The 21635-nt window shown below is 41.4% G+C and overlaps 1 protein-coding gene across 8 annotated transcripts in view; it reads right to left on the bottom strand.

Moving 5' to 3' along the window:
• The window catches only part of STX11 (syntaxin 11), a 93471-nt gene that overhangs the window by 47261 nt on the left and 24575 nt on the right, over positions 1–21635 (bottom strand). Inside the window, exon 2 of one of the 8 annotated variants that reach the window (XM_064291798.1) lies at positions 7–21069. The exons of 5 other annotated variants lie outside the window; for them this stretch is intronic. The gene's annotated coding sequence lies outside the window, so the exon portion shown is untranslated. Of the gene's footprint in view, positions 1–6; positions 21633–21635 lie in introns of those variants that run through there. 2 more of the 8 variants (XM_064291794.1, XM_064291795.1) reach the window with 2 other exon arrangements.

The following is a 21635-nucleotide window of genomic DNA, read 5'->3' as shown; positions in this document are numbered from 1 at the left end:
CCTCACCATTAGGCCATGATAGATTTCATCATGCCTCCTGAGGCTTAGTCAGTATCAAGCCCCTGGCTGGTCCTTCTTGGTTTGGTCAGCCCCCATTCATTAGCATCAGGTGTGGTTTAGCTTGAAAGAAACAAGAAAAAAAGGCCAAATTATTTTCTGCAAGGTGATTCCACACCTCACAGTAATGTATGTGACAACATTTTGTAAGTTTTAAAGTTATTTTACAAACACAGTATTAGGAATTACTATTTTAAACTACTGGCATCCATAATCAGTCTATTTCACCAAGTAGTTTATTCAAGATACAAGTATTACTCCTCAGGAAACATGGCAGACCACGTGATCCAAAATTATTCTATAAAACCAAATGACTATTCTATTATCAGTTTCTATATTATTCATATAACTCAAGTGACATAATATTAATACCCTATATTCACTCAGATGATGTAGAGAGTCAGTGAAAAAGAGGATGACCCTCAAAGGGATGGATTGACACAGTGACTGCAACAATGGGCTCAAGCATAACAACGATTGTGAGGACTGCCCAGGACCAGGCAGTGTTTCATTCTGTTGCACTTAGGGTCACTATGAATTGGAACCGACTCAACAGCACCTAACAACAAAAACAACATATTCACTCAGAACCTCAGAAAAGTATGAGCTAGAAGCCTTGCATTTACTGTATAAAAGGGGGTCAAGAAAACAAAGTCACTTATTATAATGAGCATTTTAAAAATTTCAAAGCGAATATTTTACATTACGGTATCAAAGAAGACAAACAATACCTCCTTGCAAAACTAACAAACTAAGAAGCAGTAATGATCAAATTTCTTATACATTTACCCCAATTTAACCTGTTCCAGGTAGCAATTGTGCTGTTTAGTGCTATACAGATTTGACACCTAAAGTGTCTAAAGAAAAAAATATCTTACAGACCTTTTACAATTAACAGAAATTAAATTTTCCTTTATATATGAGCTTCTATATTGGACAAAAGGGATGCTACATCTTTGCAGTGGTATTGGTAATGTTCATAATAGGAATCAATGAATATCTTCCTATCTATCCAAAATTACAGAAAATTTTATAGCTAAAGAATAACTTTATTTATTCTCTTATGAAAAGACTATCAGTATGTGTGGTGTGATTGATCACTTTTGTGTGGCCTTTCTCACCATGGTCTTGTAACTCCCACCCAAGTGATTGGGTGGGACTGTGCAAATATGGTAATTGTCACCCACCAAGGGGATTGGTCAGTTTTGCCATCCTGCTGGGGTTGAAATGAGCCATCCCAGAGGTGGAAAAGAGAGGATCCCACCACTGCCAAGGAAGGAGAGCCAAGAGCAGAGCATGTCCTTGGGACCCAGGATCCCTGCATTGAGAAGCTCCTGGAACCAGGAGATAGAGAGCTGTAACAATGAAGATGGCAAGAAGTGGTGGCAGAGAAGCAGCAGCAGGAGAGAACAGCAGGAGATGGTGCCGTGGGCTTCTGGACCTACACAGCAAGAGAGCTGAGTGCCGTTGGGCTGAGAATTACTGGCAGAGTGGGTGCCTCTGGGCACTTATCAGCAGAGCTAAAAGAGCTTTGCAACACTTGCCCAGGCAGAACAGAGGCCGAGAGCCAGAGAGGGGTGTGCCTATGAAAACATCTGGGAAGAGGCTGTCCGGATAGAAGAACTATAGCCTGAGCATTCCTGAACCTGAATTGTAACCTGTTACTTCCCTAACAAACCCCATAATCGTGAATATTGTCTATGAGTTCTGTGTGGCTACTGCAATGAACTATTGAAATCAGCAAAGAACTAGAGAGTGCCGTGAGAAGGACAGTAGGTGTCAGAATTGATAAAGATGGCGGAGAGACAAGGCATAAGTCTTAGTCATCTAGGGCTACTGTAACAGAAATACCTCGAGTGGATGCCTTTAACAAAGAGAAGTTTATTTCCTCACAGTAAAGTAGGCTAAAAGTTCAAATTCAGGGCGGCAGCTCCAGGGGAAGGCTTTCTCACTCTGTCGGCCTCTCATCAATCTTCCCCCAGACTAGGAGCTTCTCCACACAGGGACCCTGGGTCCAAAGGATGCGTTCTGCTCCCACCACTGCTTTCTTGGTGGTATGAGGTCCTCCCTCTCTGCTTGCTTCCCTTTTATCTCTTGTAAGATAAAAGGTGGTACAGGCCACAACCCAGGGAAACTTTCTTTACACTGAATCAGGGATGTGTCCTTAGTAAGGGTGTTACAATCCCACCCGAATCCTCTTTAACATAAAATTATAATCACAAAATGGAGGACAACCACACAATACTGGGAATTATGGCCTAGCCAAATTGACACACATTTTTTGGGGGGGACATAATTCAATCCCCCCCACATGTCTATCAGTTTGTCGTACTGTGGGGGCTTGTGTGTTCCTGTGATGCTGGAAGTTATGCCTCCGGAATTCAAATACCAGGAGGGTCACCCATGGCGGACAGGTTTCAGCGGAGCTTCCAAACTAAGACAGATAAGAAAGAGGGACCCGGTAGTCTACCTCTGAAAAGAATTGGCCAGTGAAAACCTTACGAATAGTAGCGTAACATTCTCTGACATAGTGCCAGAAGGTGAGACTCCCAGGTTGGAAGGCACTCAAAAGACGACTGGGGAAGAGCTGTCTCCTCAAAGTAGAGTCAACTTTAATGATGTGGATGGAGTAAAGCTTTCAGGACCTTCATTTGCTGATGTGACATGACTCAAAATGAGAAGAAACAGCTGCAAACATCCATTAATAACTGGAACTTGGAATGTACAAAGTATGAATCTAGGAAAATTGACACAGTGGCTGCAACAATGGGCTCAAGTATAACAACAATTGTTAAGGATGGCGCAGGACCGGGCAGTGTTTTGTTCTGTTGTGCATAGGGTTGCTATGAGTTGGAGCCAACTCAACGGCACCTAACAACAACAACAAATAAAAATGAAATGGAATGCATAAACATTGATATCCTAGGCATTAGTAAGCTGAAAAGCACTGGTATTGGCCATTTTCAATCAGACAATCAAATAGTCTACTATGCTGGGAATGACAACTTGAAGAGGAATGGTGTTGCATCCATCATCAAAAACAACATTTCTAGATGTATCCTGAAGAACAATGCTATCAGTGATAGGATAATATCCATATGCCTACAAGGAAGACCAGTTAATATCACTATTATTGAAATGTACACACCAACCACTAAGGCCAAAGATGAAGAAATTGAAGATTTTTATCAGCTTCTTCAGTCTGAAATTGTTCAAACGTGCAGTCAGGACGCATTGATAATTACTGGTGATTGGAATGCAAAAGTTGGAAACAAGAAGGATTGGTAGTTGGAAAATATGGCCTTGGTGATACAAACAATGTTGGAGATCAAATGATAGAACTTTGCAAGACCAATGACTACTTCACTGCAAATACCTTTTTTAACCAACATCAACGACGACTATACACATGGGCCTCTCCAGATGGAATACACAGGAATCAAATGGACTACATCTGTGGAAAGAGACAATGGAAAAGCTCGATATCATCAGTCAGAAAAAGGCCAGGGGCCGATGGTGGAACAGACCATCAATTGCTCACATGCAAGTTCAAGTTGAAACTGAAGAAAATCAGAGCAAGTCCACGAGAGTCAAAATACAACCTTGAGTATATCCCACCTGAATTTAGAGACCATCTCAAGAATAGATTTGATGTGCTGAACACTAATGACCGAAGACCAGGCAAGTTGTGGAATGACATCAAGGACATTATACATGAAGAAAGCAAGAGGTCATTGAAAAGACAGGAAAGAAAGAAAAGACCAAAATAGATGTCAGATGAGACTCTGGAACATCGAGCAGCTTAAACAAAAGGAAGAAATGATGAAGTAAAAGAACTGAACAGAAGATTTCAAAGGGTGACTCGAGAAGAAAATTAAGTATCGTTATGACACGTGCAAAGAGCTGGAGATAGAAAACTAAAGGGGAAGAACACACTCAGCGTTTCTCAAGCTGAAAGAGGTGAAGAAAAATTCAAGCCTCGAGATGCAATAGTGAAGAATTCTACGGGAATCCTTCACTATTAAACAACACAGGAAGCATCAAAACAAGATGGAAGGAATACAGAGTCATTATACATTATACGTTTTTTTTTTTTTATACCAAAAAGGATTAGTCAATGTTCAACCATTCCAAGAACTGCATATGATCAGGAACCGATGGTACCAAAGAAAGAGGTTCAAACTGCACTGAAGGCATCAGCGAAAAACAAGGCTCCAGGAATTGACGGAATATCAACTGAGATGTTTCAACAAACTGACACAGCGCTGGAAGCGCTCACTTGTCTATGCCAAGAAATTTGGAAGACAGCTATGTGGCCAACTGACTGGAAGAGATCCATATTTATTCCTCTTCCCAAGAAAGGTGGTCCAACCAAATGCAGAAACTATCGAACAATATCAATAATATCACATGCTAGCAGAATTTTGCGGGAGATCATTCAAAAGCGGCTGCAGCAGTATATAGACAGGAAACTGCCAGAAATTCAGGCTGGTGTCCGAAGAGGACGTGGAACCAGGGATATCATTGCTGATCTCAGATGCATCCTGGCTGAAAGTAGAGAATACCAGAAGGATGTTTACCTGTGTTTTATTGACTGTGCAATGGAATTCGACTGTGTGGATCATGACAAATTATGGATAACATTGAGAAGAATGGGAATTCCGGAACACTTAATTGTGCTCATGAGGAACCTGTACATAGATCCAGAGGCAATTGTTCAGACAGAACAAGGGGATACAAAAGATTACAACCACAAAATTACAGTCACACAATACTGGGTATCACCCACCACTGGGAATCAAGGCCCAGCCAAATTGATACACACATTTTTGGGGGGACTTAATTCAATTCCATGACAGCATGTCTGACCTCCACCTCATAGAGATCAGCCTTGGGCAGTTGATCTTGATTCTCCATCCCCCTTGTGAAGTTAGAGGAGGTCAGATCCGCCCCCACACCATTTTTACGGTATCCAAGCAACCATGAAATGCATACAATTTTAAATACACTTTCATTTTTACTTGCTGTTGAGTATATATTATGATTATATTTTAATATAATATTAAACCAAAAATAAATAAATAAAAACCAAACCCGTTGCCATCAAGTTGATTACGACTCATAATGACCGTATAGGACAGAGTAGAACTGCCCCGTAGGGTTTCCAAGAAGCGCCTGGTAGATTCGAACTGCCGACCTTTTGGTTAACAGCCCAACTTTCAACCACTACGCCACCTGGGTTTCCAGTAGACATTATTATGTAGGTGAACAATAATATTATATGAAGAGATAATTCCAACTGAAAAAAATAACATGAAAAGAAAATGCTGGGCAAAATACTTAGACAATTCACTGGAGATAAGACATTTTTTAAAAGATATTCATTATCTGCTTCTAATGAGAGAAATGTAAATAAAAAATAAGATACTATTTTAGACATATTAACTCTGCCAAAAATGAGGGGAACAATCAGAACACATTATTTGTTTTTTTTTTTTATTACTAGGATTAGCTGAAAAGATAAAAAATGAAAATACTTTTTGTAAGTTTCCCTTTCTGTTAACTGTGGTAGATAGAGGATTTAGATGTCAACAGAAAGTAGAAAACGTCCATGGCACTCTAAGTTTCAGCCAAGGACAATTAACAACCTGAGAGATTTTCCAATTAAACCAGAACAAACATATGTCTACAAAAAGGAATTTTCCTCTACCAAGTGTTAATCTTTTTGGGTGAACTAACGCTGTAAGTTTGATTACTTAAGGAATGAGCATTTGCCGCTAAAGGGTTCTGCAGTTTCAAAAAGAGAAAATATTTTATTCCACCATCATAGCCTTTTATAAAAAAAAATTCAAATAATTCATGAAAACATGAAAGTTGAACTAATTCCCAACTAATAAAGTATTCAACTAGATTCATGGTGGCTACACTTCAGCAATGAACAAACTTCAAGCTAGAAAATTTAAGACCAAATGTCTAGAATTATTTCCATGCCATTCATATACCCCTTACAGGCAATATTTACAGAAAAGCAAGGCGAAAATTAGAAATTAAGTCAATTTATACTTGAAATAAACCAAGGAATGTGTCAAATGATCAGAGGAAAGGTGTGAATACATAGCAAATTGTCATTATAGGCAATCATGTCTGTTCACTTAAAGTCACACTTCAAAGGGAAGAGGCCCCTGAGAAGTAAAGCATTACCAACAAAGAAGAACAAAGGGGGAGGAGGCCTAACACTATCTGATTTTAGAACCTATTATACCGCCACAGGAAACCCTGGTGGCGTAGTGGTTACGAGCTACAGCTGCTAACCAAAAAGTCAGCAGTTCGAATTCACCAGGTGCTCTTGGAAACTCTACGAGGCAGGGTAAGGTCACTGTGAGTCGGGTTTGGCTTTTTTTTTTTTTTAATACCGCCACGGTAGTCAAAACAGCCTGGTACTGGTACAACAGACACATAGGCCAAAGGAACAGAGTTGAGAACCCTTAAGTAAATCCATCCAACTATAAGCAGCTGATATTTGACGAAGGCCCAAAACCCATTAAATGGGGAAAAGACAGTGTCTTTAACAAATGGTGCTGGCATAATTGAATATTCATCTCCAAAAAAATCAGATAGGACCCATACCTCACACCATGCACAAAAACAAACTCAAACTAAATACAAAATCTAAAACAATAATGATCATGGAAGGAAAAATAGGGACAATGCTAGGAGCCCTAATACATGGCATAAACAGAATATAAGCCATAACAAACAATGCACAAACACCAGAAAAGAAACTAGATAACTGGGAGCTCCTAAAAATCAAACACTTATGGTCATCAAAAGACTTCGCTGAAAGAGTAAAAAGAGAACCTACAGACTGGGAAAAAAACTTTTGGCTACAACATTATCTGATAAGGGTCTAATCTCTAAAATCTACAAGATACTGCAACACCTCAACAACAAAAAGCACATAATCCAATTAAAAAATGGGCAAAAGATATGAACACTTCACCAAAGAAGACATTCAGATGGCTAACAGACACATAAGGAAATGCTTAGGATAACTAGCCATTAGAGAAATGCAAATCAAAACTACAATGGGACACCACCTCACCCCAACAAGGCTGGCACTGATTCAAAAAGCACAAAATAACAAATGCTGGAGAGGTTGTGGAGAAATTGGAACTCTTATGCACTTGCTAGTGGGAATGCAAAATGGTACAACCACCTTGGAAAATGATACGGCACTTTCTTAAAAAGCTAGAAATAAAAAAACCATACATTCCAGCAATCCTACTCCTAGGAATATATCCTAAAGAAATAAGAGCTGTCGCATGAATAAACATATGCACACCCGTGTTCACTGCAGTACTATTCACAATAGCGAAAAGATGGAAACAACCTAAATGCACATCAACAGACAAATGGATAAACAAATTATGGTACATACACACAATGGAGTACTATGCAATGATGAACAACAGTGATGAGTCGTGAAACATCTCACAACATCGATGAATCTGGAGGGCTCTATGCTGAGTGAAGTAACTCAGTTACAAAAGGACAAATATCGTATCAGACTACTATTATAAGAACTCAAGGAAAGGTTTAAACACAGAAAAAAGCATTCTTTGATGTTTATGAGGGTGGGGAGGGAGGGGGACAGAAAATCACTAACTAGATAGTAGACAAGAATCAACTTTGGTGAAGGGAAGAACAACACACAATACTAGGGAAGTCAGCACATGTGGACCAAAGCAAAAGCACTTTCCTGGACACATCCAAACACTTTGAGGGACCGAGTAGCTGGGGCCTGGGGACCACAGTTTTAGGGAACATCTAGGTCAGTTAGCATAACAAAGATTATAAAGAAAATGTTCTATATCCCACTTTCGTGAGTGGTATCTGGGGTCTTAGAAGCTTGTGAAAAGCCATCCAAGATACATCAATTGGTCCTATCACACTTGGAGCAAAGGAGAATGAAGAAAAACAAAGACACATGGAAAATACTAGCCCAAAGGACTAAAGGACCAAATGCACCAGGGATTCCACCAGCCCGAGACCAGAAGAACTAGAATTAGAACCAGAAGAACTGACAGGGAATACAATAGAAAGTCCCAGGTAGAGCAGGAGAAAAATGCAGAACAGACCTCAAATTCATGTAAAAAGGTTAGACTTAATGGTCTGACAGAGACTGGAAGAACCCCCAAAACTATGGCCCCAGGACATGCTGTTAACCTAGAACTGAAACCATTCCCGAAGCCCACTCTTCAGACAAAGATTAGACAGGACTATAAAACAAAAAATAATACACGTGAGAAACATGTTTCTCGGTTCAAACAGATAGACAAGACCCAATGGGCAGCTCTTGTACAATAGCAGGATGAGAAGGCAGGAAGGGACGGGAACTGGTCCAATGTACACAGGGAACCCAGGGTGGAAAGCGGGAGTGCGCTGTCACATTGTGGGGACTGCAGCTAATGTCACAAAACAATGTGTGTATACGTTTTTGAATGAGAAATTAACTTGAGCTGTAAACTTTCACCTAAAGCACAATAAAAAAATAAGTGAATAAAGTCACACTTCAAGTCTGAGTTATATTTGAATATACCGTGGACTGCCAGAAGAACAAACAAATCAGTCTTAGGAGAAATGCAACCAAAATGCTCCTTAGAAGTCAGAATGGTGGGACTTCAGCTTGCTTATTTTGGACACATCATCAGGAAAAACCAATTGCTAGAAAAGGACGTGGAGTCCCTGGGTTAAGCACTCGACTACCAGCGGAAAGGTTGGCGGTTCAAATCCATTCAGAGGCACCTTGAAACACAGGCCTGGCGATCTGCTTCCAAAATTTCACAGCCTTGAAAACCCCATGGAGCACAGTTCTACTCTGCAACACATGGTCAGCGTGAGTAGGACGGTAACACAGCAACAACAACAGAAAAGCACATCTGGTTACTACTTTCTCAACCCAAGGATCACCCCTCAATTCAGATGCTAGATTTAGGGACTTATCTGAAGTCCCTGGATGGTGCAAATAGTTAAATACTCAGCTACTAACTGGAATGTTGGTGGTTTGAACCTACTCAGAGACACTTCTGAAGAAAGGCCTGGCGATCTGCTTCTGAAAGGTTACAACCATGAAAATGCCAGGAAGCTCAATCCTACTCTGCAACATATGGGTCAGCAAGAGTTGGAACTGACTTGATGGCAACTTTTTTTTTAATGTATTAATTTACTTAGTGCAACACCACTGCAGTGGAAGAGCTGCGGAAGATTCAAAGATTAAAAAAACGAGAAGTCACAATCCTGCCCAGAAACAAGCTGACGACTGACTAGGAGAAATAAGCAGGTACAGAAGTAATACAAGACCTAGAACCTACCAGAAAAGCAGAAAAAAAGACAGCAGGAGCCACTAAGCCAGGTGGAGGCTACAAACTGCAATACCTCTCTCTCACCCAGGGCCAAGAAAGTGACGTGAAAAGATGATGAAAAGCAAGAGCAGACACTGAGCAAAGGTGCTTCAACTACGGTCTCATACAATAAAACCCAAAGGCAAATCTGTCAAGGGCCTCTTAGGCCATAACAATCAGATTCTAAAAATTCATTTTTACAAAAAGCTATGATAGAGGTCTCATCTACCCTGAGACCAGGAGAACTAGATGGTGTGCAGCTACCACTATTGACTGTTCTGACCAGGGTCACAGTAGATGGTCCTGGATAGGATGGGAGAAAAACATAGAACAGAACTCAAATTCTTAAAAAAGGTCAGAGTTACTGTAGCAGTTGAGACCACAGGACTGTCTGAAACTATCACGCTGAGATACTCTTTAAGCCTTGAATCAAAACTATCCCCTGAGATCACCTTTTAGTGAAATAACAGAGTGGCACACAAAATAAAAGGTATTAAGTGTAAGTATGATGCTCTACTAAAAAACCATCTACGAGACCAAAAGGTCAACATGTACTCTAAAGCAAAGATAAGAAGATAAGAGGGCAGGGAAACTACAATACTGAAATGGAACAACCAGAACACAACTAAAGAGAATGTTGACACATTGTGAAAAATGTAACCAATGTCACTGAACAATCTGTATAAAAATCGTTCAAATGGGAACCTAATTTATCATGTACACTTTAAAAATAAATAAATAAATAAAATATTATTTAAAAAAAAAAAAAACTATGACACAATGGTTCCCAGGGGCAGAAGGGAAGGGGAGAGAGGGAAAGCTTTGTCTAGTTAGCACTGAGTTTTTGTTTCTAGAGATGGAAAACATGGCAATGGACATTGACGATGGTTGCACAACATGATGGATGTAATTGGTTTCATCGAGCGGTACAAGAGACAAACGTTGAATTGGCAAATGCTGTGTTACCTACTTTTTTTTTACAACAATAAAAAAGCTATGGTACAAATTCAAAGTTTTCAAAGCCTTGTTTATGTTCTTTTACTGTATGTTACATATTAAAATATTAACAAATTAACTTCCGGCAATGGCACATTGAACGAGACACACATTTCCTTCTCTGTTCTTTGCTATCAATTTGGCTCATTAAATGAAACAGTCTTTTCTCTCTTTGCCATCTTGTGTGCTCATGTACTAGATATGTACATACACACATCTGTGCGAACTTCTAATCATTGTAAAGTTGAACTTTTTAGTGAAGAATTGGTCATCTTCGAACTAGACAGACAGAAAGATCTTCCTTTGTTAAAAGAAGTCTCTTGTAGCCAAAGCCCGCCCCATAGCTTCTCTCTCTTCTGATATAAATTGTGTGTTCAGGAGAATGGAGCACTTTCTCTGACTTCAGACTATGTTAGGTTGCCAGCTCTATGATCTCATACTTTCTCCAATTTCTTCTCTGTTACTATTCACTATGTTTTGTTGTTAATTGTTTGACTTACTGTATTCCTTGCTTGCCCTTGTTGTTGGCTGCCGTCTGGTTGGCCGCCGACTCACGGCAACACCATGACAAAGGAACGAAAAGCTGACTGGTCCTACACCATCCCCACAATCAGCTGCAGATCAGACTGTTGTGACCCACAGTTTTCACTGACTGATTTTTGGAAGTAGGTCTCTAGCCTTTCTTCTTAGTCTGTCTTAGTCTAGAAGCTCTGCTGAAGCCTCTTCAGCATCATAGCAACATCCAAGCCTCCACTGATAGACAGATGATGCTGGCCATGGGGTGCACTGGCCAGAAATAGAACCCGGGACTCCTGCACAGAAGGTGAGAATTCCACCACTAAGCCACCACTGCTTCACTGCTTGCCCGTAAGGTCCATGAAATGAAGGGCTGTACCGCTGTGTATGCAATGTACTCCAGGACCTAGCACAGCGTCCAGCACATAGGAGGACGTCAATAAATATTTGTTGAATGAATGTGCTCATCAGAATGGTTATTTCTTTCAGTATTTTTTTTTTTTTTGACTCTTAGACACAAAGACAAAAAAGACAGTCACAGTCCTTGCCCTCAAGGTGCTCACAGGCTGGTACCCACCTGTTACCTGTTGCTGTCAAGTTGATTCCTACTCACAGCAACCCTATAGGACATTGTAAAACTGTCCCATAGAGTTTCCTAGGAGCGCCTGATGGATTCGAACTGCCGACCTTTTGGTTAGCAGTCGTAGCTCTTAACCACTATGCTGCCACAGGCTGATAGGAAGGATGATTATCATAAAAGCAAACATAGAAAGATACCCTTTGAGAGTGCATAGGAAGATGACTACTTCAACCTGGGCGAGGAGAAGGGGATGTTTCCTAGAGGAGATGGTGTCTGAGCTGAGTTTAAATGGTTTAACAGGAGTTATTTGGGCAAGAAGAAGGGGAAAGCAGTCAGGCAGAGACAACCTGAGCAAAGGCATGACGCACTGAAGGTGTAAGAACTGCAAGCCATTTGGTGTTGCAGGAGTAGATAAAACATTAAAATGTCTTTTAGTTTATCACATCATTTTTTAGGTGACGAATATCTCCTGCAATGACCGGAGTGAAAATAAGTAGGCTTGAAAATACATTTCCCTCTGAAGAAAGATGATTATTTCCTGCTCCACTGACTCAGGTAATATATTTTCCTGCATTTATGAACGTTTTACCCCTCCTGCCAAAGTTATCTTTCTCACCCTGTTAGATGGTCATTAAGTTTTAGAATAGCATCTCAAAGCTTCGTGGCATAAGATTTCCTGGAGCCTTGTTATTCTCCTAGAAAATTTACTGATTCCTGTAAATTCACTGATTCTCCTCCTCCATCTATGACTATTCAAGGAATTTGGCATCTCTATCATGCTATAGGAAACCCTGGTGGCATAGTGGTTAAGTGCTATGGCTGTTAACCAAAGAGTTGGCAGTTTGAATCCGCCAGGCACTCATTGGAAACTCTATGGGGCAGTTCTACTCTGTCCTATAGGGTCGCTATGAGTTGGAATCGACTCGATGGCAGTGGGTGGGTTTATCTTGCTATAAGATAGTAAAAGGCTAGCCAGAGTTTCCTCCCTCTTTCTTCGCCTCCTCCTCCCCCTCTCTCCAGCAGTCTTGGTCAGGGGCCAAGGAATCTGGGCCTGGCTCTCTGTTGGCCGCTGCAGGAATTTGCAGTGAAAGACAAAGCAAGAATGTCACTATGTCCAGCCTCCTAGGATTAAGGCTCAAAAGAAGATGGAAGGAATATACAGAGTCATTATACCAAAAAGAATTAGTCAAAATTCAACCATTCAAGAGATGGCACATGATCAGGAACCGATGGTACTGAAGGAAAAAGTCCAAGCTGCTCTGAAGGCACTGGTGAAAAACAAGGCTCCAGGAATTGATGGAATATCAATTGAGATGTTTCAACAAACAGACGCAGCGCTGGACGTGCTCACTCATCTATGCCAAGAAATATGGAAGACAGCTTCCTGGCCAACTGATTGGAAGAGATCCATATTTATGCCTATTCCCAAGAAAGGTGATCCAACCGAATGTGGAAATTATAGAACAATATCATTAATATCACATGCAAGCAAAATTTTGCTGAAAATCATTCAAAAATGGCTGCAGGAGTATATTGACAGGGAACTGCCAGAAATTCAGGCTGGTTTCAGAGGAGGATGTGGAACCAGGGATATCATTGCTGATGTCAGATGGATCCTGGCTGAAGGCAGAGAATACCAGAAAGATGTTTACCTGCGTTTTATTGATTATGCAAAGGCATTTGACTGTGTGGATCATAACAAGTTATGGATAACACCGCAAAGAATGGGAATTCCAGAACACTTAATTGTGCTCATGAGGAACCTTTACATAGATCAAGAGGCAGTCATTCGGACAGAACAAGGGGAAACTGATTGGTTTAAAGTCAGGACAGCTGTGCGTCAGGGTTGTATTCTTTTACCATACCTATTTAATCTGTATGCTGAACAAATAATAAGAGAAGCTGGACTATATGAAGAAGAACGGGGCATCAGGATTGGAGGAAGACTCATTAACAACCTGTGTTATGCAGATAATACAACCTTGCTTGCTGAAAGTGAAGAGGACTTGAAGCACTTACTAATGAAGATCAAAGATCACAGCCTTCAGTATGGATTACGCCTCAACATAAAGAAAACAAAAATCCTCACAACTGGACCAATGAGCAACATCATGATAAATGGAGAAAAGATTGAAGTTGTGGAGGATTTCATTTTACTTGGATCCACAATCAACAGCCATGGAAGCAGCAGTCAAGAAATCAAAAGACGCACTGCATTGGGCAAATCTGCCACAAAGGACCTTTTCAAAGTGTCGAAGAGCAAAGATGTCACCCTGAAGACTAAGGTGTGCCTGACCCAAGCCACGGTATTTTCAATTGCATCATATGCATGTGAAAGCTGAACAATGAATAAGGAAGACCGAAGAAGAGTTGACGCCTTTGAATTGTGGTGCTGGCAAAGAATATTGAATATACCATGGACTGTCAAAAGAACGAACAAATCTGTCTTGGAGGAAGTGCAGCCAGAATGCTCCTTAGAGGCAAGGATGGCGAGACTGCATCTTACATACTTTGGACATGTTGTTAGGAGGGATCAGTCCCTGGAGAAGGACATCAGCAAAAAAGAGGAACACCCTCAACAAGGTGGATTGACACAGTGGCTGCAACAATGAGCTCAAGCATAACAACGATTGTAAGGATGGCGCAGTACCGGGCAGTGTTTTGTTCTGTCGTGCATAGGGTCGCTATGAGTCAGAACCGACTCGACGGCACCTAACGACAACAACAAGAAGCTCCTAACCTTCCTGGGATTGACTACTTTGTCTTTTTGCTGTCTGCTTGGCTATTCTAAGTCTTTAAGGGTCTTTGACAAAAGGTCAACAGAAAGAGAGCTCCACTCTGCAGGAGGATGGTCTGGGTCAGACAGACACAAACAAGACCACTGCAGACGAGAATGTTCTCTTTGACACGAATGCAATGGATGCTGTGGTACCCAGATTCCCCATCAGGACCAAGGCCCTCATTCCTCCACCTCCTGCGAGTGTTGACTGCCAAAGGTTCACAGGTGCAGAACTGCCCTTGGCTGAAGGGGCTGCCTTGCCCAAGGTGTGCCTCCTGGCCCACATCCAATGATTACTTAATGGGAGGAGGGGTACAAATGTCTATCCTTGCCTCGGGGTGGCACAACAATTACAAAGGGCCATCCTAGCTAAAAAGTTCCCTATGGAAGTGGCTGAGACCTCAGTTGCACAAGCACTGTGGTTCAGTTCTTCCCTCTGCCCAATCCTGGTTTCCTCTTTCCCTCCAAGTGTTGCTCCCAGAGCACTTTCCAATAAACCTGTATGCACGTCTCAGAGTTTGTCTCCTGGAATCTTGATCTAAGACCCTCAACTTGCCTCTTTCAGTCAAATACTGATAGCCCTGCACCTTATTACTTAAGTAATCTTGGGTGGTCATTGAATGTCTCCAGCTTTCTCCTTCTTCACCTACAGAATCAGAATACGGACAGCAACAACAATAATTTTACTACTTATCATTTCTATTCTGCCAGGCTATTATGAGAACTAAAAGAGATAATATATACGATAAATAGTACATTGTAAATAATAAAGAGCTATATAATATTGTCAGATGACATCATTGTATGTTGGGTTATCATACAGTAATCACTTTATTTGGATCCACAATCAATACCCTTGGAAGCAGCAGTCAAGAAATCCAACAATGCATTGCATTGGGCAAATCTGCTGCAAAAGACCTCTTTAAAATGTTAAAAAGCAAAGACGTTGCTTTAAGGACTAAGGTGCGCCTGCCATTGCGTTTTCAATTGTCTCATACACATGGGAAAGCTGGACAATGAGGGAAGAAGAATGGATGCACGTGAATTATGGTGTTGGCGAAGAACAGTGGATATACTGTGGACTGCAAGAAGAACGAACAAATCTGTCTCAGAAAAAGCACAGCCAGAATGCTTCTTAGAAGCCAGGATGATGAGACTTCATCTCACATACTTTGGCACGTTATCAGGAGAGACCAGTCCCTGGAGAAGGACATCATGCTTCGTAAAGTAGAAGGCGAAAAAGAGGAAGACCCTCAAATGAGATCGACTGACACAGCAGCTGCAAAAATGGGCTCAGCATAACAACTGTGAGGATGATGCAGGACTGGACCATGTTTTGCTCTGTTGTACACAGGGTCACTATGAGTTGGAACCAACTAGGCGGCACCTAACAACAACACTCAGGGGCAAGGGGAGGAGGAAGTGAGAGATGTATTAATAAATACAGAATTCAACTTACACACTGTGTCCTACTCTATCGCAAATCAACAAATCTCATCACTAACCAGTACACAAGGTACAGAACAGAAAATCAGAAATAAAACTATGACATGAGACATGCATTGCTGCAACCCTGAATGTGGAACAGAAGAAAGAACAATACTTATTCACTCTCAGTTTCCATATGAAGACAACAACAGAGCAATTTCCACTTTCCTCAGAAGTTGGAATTCCCATTATTACACCCAGTAGGTTATGCAATGAGCAATGTGATGTCATTTTATATCTTTGAACAGTGAAACAAGTAAAATACTGTGGGGTGTACAAGAAGGGGAATATCTTTCTAGGAGACAGCATTTTCTGGACCACCCTGATACTGTGTCCACTGAAAAGAACACAAATTATGTTAAAAACACATTTAACTAGCTTAAGAAGGATAATTGGAAATTACGAATTCTACAACTCTGCTTCATACCAAAAATTATATAACTATCGAGCCTCATTTGAATGAGATACACAAATCATGTCCTGCATCCACAGACTCAGGAGTGGCAAAAAAACTAACTTACTCTGAGAGATGGTTTCATTAACAGTAAAAGTCACAATATTGTTAGAACTGGGAGAAGGCTTAGTGACAACCTAACAGAGCCCTCAACTCTAGTGACCCTCTGCTCTCAGGGAAACCACACTCCAGCTGAGGAGGGAAGACAAACCCACGTGAAATGCAACCCAAACCCCTATTTTTGTCATTTTCTGAGCACTGAATGAATTACAGACAGGCATATAGGAATTCAGACCAAGGAGTAAACATGTGGAACAGATCATTGCAGAAGGCTTCATGTTACTCCCATGTAATGGGAAACTATCAATCTCTTGGAGTTCCTGCATGGTGCAAATAGTTAACACGCTCTGCTGCTAACTGTCAGGTTGGAGGTTCCAGTTCACTCAAAGGCACCTCAGAAGAAAGGCCTGGTAATCTACTTCCAAAAAATCAGCCACTGGAAGCCCTGTGGAGCCCAGTTCTACTCTGGCACACGTGGGGTTCCTATGAGTTAGAATCGATGGCAACTGGTAGATTATAAATATCTTGATTTCCTGTGATAACTCTGAAGAAATGCTGACGTTTAATTCATGCATGGAGAAAATATTTCTAAAACTTCAAGTTTTAGACATTCGAACATTTTAAAACCTCAAACTCACTTTAAGTCAGTTTGTTGATCCAGCTTAGGTACATTAATTCAATGTTTATAATCCTTAAATGGTCCAAAGTGGAGGCCTCTGAGGGGAAGACAATCATACCCTGCTTACTGAACAAAACTCAGGGTATTAATCCAAGCCAGGGTAGGTTCAATCATCAAGCAATGATAATGAAGAGTTGGGACCAGATTTTTTTTCTGGGGCGGGGGAGAGGTTTGTTCATCAAAAATACCTTTATCAAGTCCAAAGGAATCTACCTGGATACTACAAATAGCAAGCAGGGTCACAACCTGGGAAACCTGAATCAGTTTGCCAAGCCAAAATCAGGAGCACAGGGGACATAACAGGATCAGGTTCATTTAATAAGATTCTCTAAGTTAGAAGCAGGGGAGGCAGCAGATAAAACCAGAACAAGGTAGGCCCCAAAAGCCAGATCACAAGCCAGGGATGTAAGATTTGAGCCCCTTAATTGCCTACCTGCATTTGTTAGTGATTCTTCCACCATTTGACCCACTCTGTAGATTCAGACTCTTGGCCACGCTTCCTGCTTCCCCATGGGATACTATAGATCTTGGCAACAAAACACTGAGTATATCTAAGGAATATCTGGGTGGTACAAACAATTAATTAACATGCTCAGTTACTAACTAAAAGACTGGATATTCACATCCATCCAGACGTAACTCAGAAGAAAGGTCTGGCAATCTACTTCTGAAAAACCAGCCACTGAAAACCCTACGGAGCACATTTCTACTCTGGCACACATGGGGTCACACCAGGAGTAGGAGTCAACTCAACTCAGCAGTAACTGGCATGGCGTAAGAAGGCTCAAGCTAACCACACGAAGTGCTGAGCATTCAGGACTTGGGAAAGGGAGGTAACCAGGGCAGCTCCAGGGATGCAGTTGTTGAAGCTCTGGGAACCTTCAGTCACTGTGAGTCTCCATTTAAATTTTCAGTTCTTAAGAGAAAACTTCTGATGGTTCCAGGCTTATTCCGAGATCAACTGCGTATTTCTTGGGGGTGGGAGTGGAGGGTGTCATCCAGTACAATATGACCACTGGGGGTCAATCTTAGGCATTGAGGCTCTTCCTGGATGAGGGAGGATTGTTGGGATCAGGGGAATGACTTCAATTTGTTTGCCACACTGTCCAAAATATTCATTCATTCATACATTGAGGTTATATTCATAGCAACTATTGGGCAGAGCAGAACTGCCCCACAGGGTTTCCAAGGCTGTAAATCTTTACGGAAGCAGACCACCATATCTTTCTCCAGTGCAGCAGCTGGTAGGTTTGAACCATCAACCTTCCAGTTAGCAGCTGAATGCTTAACCACTGCACTACAAAAAAAAACCTGTTTCCATTGAGTCAATTCCGACTCACTGCAACACTAGAGCTCCTTATATTGCATCATAGTGGTTCATAACGCGTGCTTTGGAGCCAGGTTCTTGGGATCAATACCTGGTTCTGTCCAGAGCTAACACTGTGCTTTCTTCGTCTGTCGAAAGTAATTAATTACAGTACCTAGCTCACAGGATTGCAGAGAGGAGGAAAGGACTTAATTCACTTCAAGGCCTAGAATAATGCCTGGCACATGATAGGCACTCAATAAATTTTAGTTGTTATTATTCGTTCAGAAAATTATAATGAGTACTGATTATAGTTGCCAAGTACTATGTGAACTCATCATGATCCTTTACTCGAAACCCACTCTTCCACTTATATTCCTAACCTAGTCATTCACTGGGCCCCTGGTGGGGTAGTGGTTAAGAGCTCGTCTGCTAACCAAAAACGGTCAGCAGTTTGAATCCACCAGCTGCTCCTTGGAAACCCTAGGGGGCAGTTCTACTCTGTCCTATAGTCGACTTGACAGTAACTGGTTTGGTTTGGCTTTTTTAGTCATTAACTAGAGATGTGGGAGTCAACTTGAATTGCTCGCCCTCCCTCACTGCCCACTTCTAAATATGTGCTGGGTTCTGCCTCCCAAACATGTCAGCTCATTCCCTCTTTTCCATTCCTCACTGTCACTGCCTAATTCGTGCCCTCTTGGATTCCCCATCTCTACTATTACTGTAATCTCCAAGGCATCTCCCTCAAATCAGTGTCACTTTCATCCAATGTATTCCCAACACTGATTCTAAGTTAGCATTTTATAACACGCTTGTCACAACATCATTCATTTGCTCAAAATCCTCCATAGGAGAAACTCACAGCTCCTACCTGACACATGGATCTGGCCCCTGCCCATCTTTCCAGCCTCATCCTCCAGCCCTATCCCCACCCCTCACCATGTGTCCACACTAAACAGGCTGGAGTTCCCCGACCATAAAGTGCTGTTCCACTTCTTTGTACATGCTGTTCCTCCTGCTTGGCTACCTATCCCTCCATCTGCCTGACAACCCCTCCTCCTACCTTTAGGTTCATTATTCAATCAATTTTAACACCCATCAGAGTAAAGCATGTGCCAAGTTTAGGGAGTACAATGATGAAAAACACGCTCAATCCTTTCTTTCACCCAGAAAAAGTAACTTTGAGCGTCTTTGAGGGAGAAATGAAGGTAAAGTTGTCTCAAATTTGACATTGTTTTCCTTAGTAGTTGGATATCTTACAGAATTGGAAAAATTTAATATTACTTTGGTATCAATTTCAAAAGTGCCCAACAGTAAATTGTGACGGCGGATTAAGTCATTTTGACTCACACAACTACAATGTGTTAAAAGTTACTGATTTGAACTATGAAAAGAATGACCGAAAGTTGCTTCAGTATGGTGCTATAAAATTAAATGCCATTAACTAGTCACTTTATAAAAAAATGATGCACATCTAAAAGTACCTGAAACTGTTTAGATGTACTAACAGGCTGGATTTAACATAATTATTAAATAACATGAAATATGACTACACAAAAAATTTAAAAACCACATCTTTCTAGTTAATATATTTTTAAATCACTTCTGAATGAAGATACAGGCTGCCTACAAAGAAAAATATCAGTAACTAACCTCAAAACCTTCTAAGTTCCTCCAGCAACAACCCAGTCCATTCCCAATCCTGGTTTTATGGAAACTTCAGTCATACTGGGCATAGATTTTTTTCATAGCACTTACCTCCTTTACACTGAATTTCCCAGGGTATCTGCCAGACTTTCTCCACTAGTCTTTAAGGCTCTTACCTGGCACAATTAAGTGTTGGGGCTGAGCTCAGCTGAACTCAGCTCTGACAGGGAAAATGCAGTTCCTTTCTCTGCTGTGTGTTGAGATGTCCAGAGTCCCTTCCATAGTTCCTAAGACCTTACTACTCAGCTACAATAAAACATGTCTTAAACCTATTATTTTTTTCAGCGCCAACTGGCATCCACTTTCTTCAAAAACTGTCATGCCGCGTTGGCACTTACTTTGTAAAGACAAATTGTCCAAAATATTTTGATTCAGAGGGTGAGTTACAATCACTATGTAAAATGACATATTTCCACAATACAGTGAATGGAATAGCAAAACGGTGATCAAATAATGAAATTAATTTTCTCCTGGCCTCTGTGGCAAAGCACATGATTTTAATGTTTATCTTAGATCAGCCTAGTGACCCCGGATAGTTTGTTGTACCATCAGGCACTTTTAGGAAACTGCAAACTTGAATTGCTACTTCCTACACAGCCCGTTGCAGATGGGCAGTGAGTGCACACGTTTCACATCTGTAGCCTTGTTTTAAACACAGACTTCACTTCTCAAAAGTTCATTAACAAAGTCTCACTATTAGGAGAACAGCCCTGTGACTCATTTTTGGATGCCCGTGTGGAAATAACAACTCCTCCCATTGCTGAGAAATGGCTTCACGGTGCGTGAGAACCACAGGAAGTGCACGGCAGCTCTCAGCTATTTGTCAGTAGAGTCTAGAAAACGAGAGAATTCCCTTTCAGGACGGTGTGGTTCCCCGAAGCGCTGCCACTGCTGCTGGTCTCCATTCTTCTAAATAAAGAAGACTGTGGCTTTGGAAGGAAATGTTTCAAGGCCTTATCAATTTCTTCGCATTTCCTGGCTCCTGAGTCATTCTGTCAAATTCAAGTCAAGGCATACCGATTCTGGTGTTTTTGCGAAAGTGCAACCTAATAGGAAGTGAAGAGGTGATCAAATGGAAGTAAAAAACCCAGTGCCGTCGAGTCGATTCCGACTCATAGCTACCCTACAGGACAGAGTAGAACTGCCCCATAGAGTTTCCAGGGAGTGCCTGGCGGATTTGAACTGCCGACCCTTTGGTTAGCAGCTGTAGCACTTAACCACTACGCCACCAGGGTTTCCAAATGGAAGAAAAAAAAAAGACACCACTAAATCAAAAGTCCAGCCTTCAGACTTCAAACAAGAGTAGCCTTAGATGGATAGTTCATGAGGACACCTTATCAACAGGTATCTCCGGAACAAATACTTCCTATGAAGCACTAAATGCTCAATCCCTCGCGCTCTAAAATTAAAAAAAGAAAATGACTTTACTATATAAGAAAATCCCTGAGGTGCAAAGAGGCGGCGTGAGGGCCAGGGCAGATCCGAAATCCCACAGCCTCCTGTCTCCGAGAGGGCGTGGGTCTTCCGGGCGCCCGCTTGTCGCCATCTCTCCGCGCACGCCTAGCCCCTGGATGGGTAAGGAGAGAAAAAGAGACACAAGGAGGCAAGAACT

The sequence above is a fragment of the Loxodonta africana genome, chromosome 1 (genome assembly GCF_030014295.1).
Source record: "Loxodonta africana isolate mLoxAfr1 chromosome 1, mLoxAfr1.hap2, whole genome shotgun sequence".
NCBI lineage: Eukaryota > Metazoa > Chordata > Mammalia > Proboscidea > Elephantidae > Loxodonta > Loxodonta africana.
This window is presented reverse-complemented; position numbering and strand designations above follow the sequence as displayed.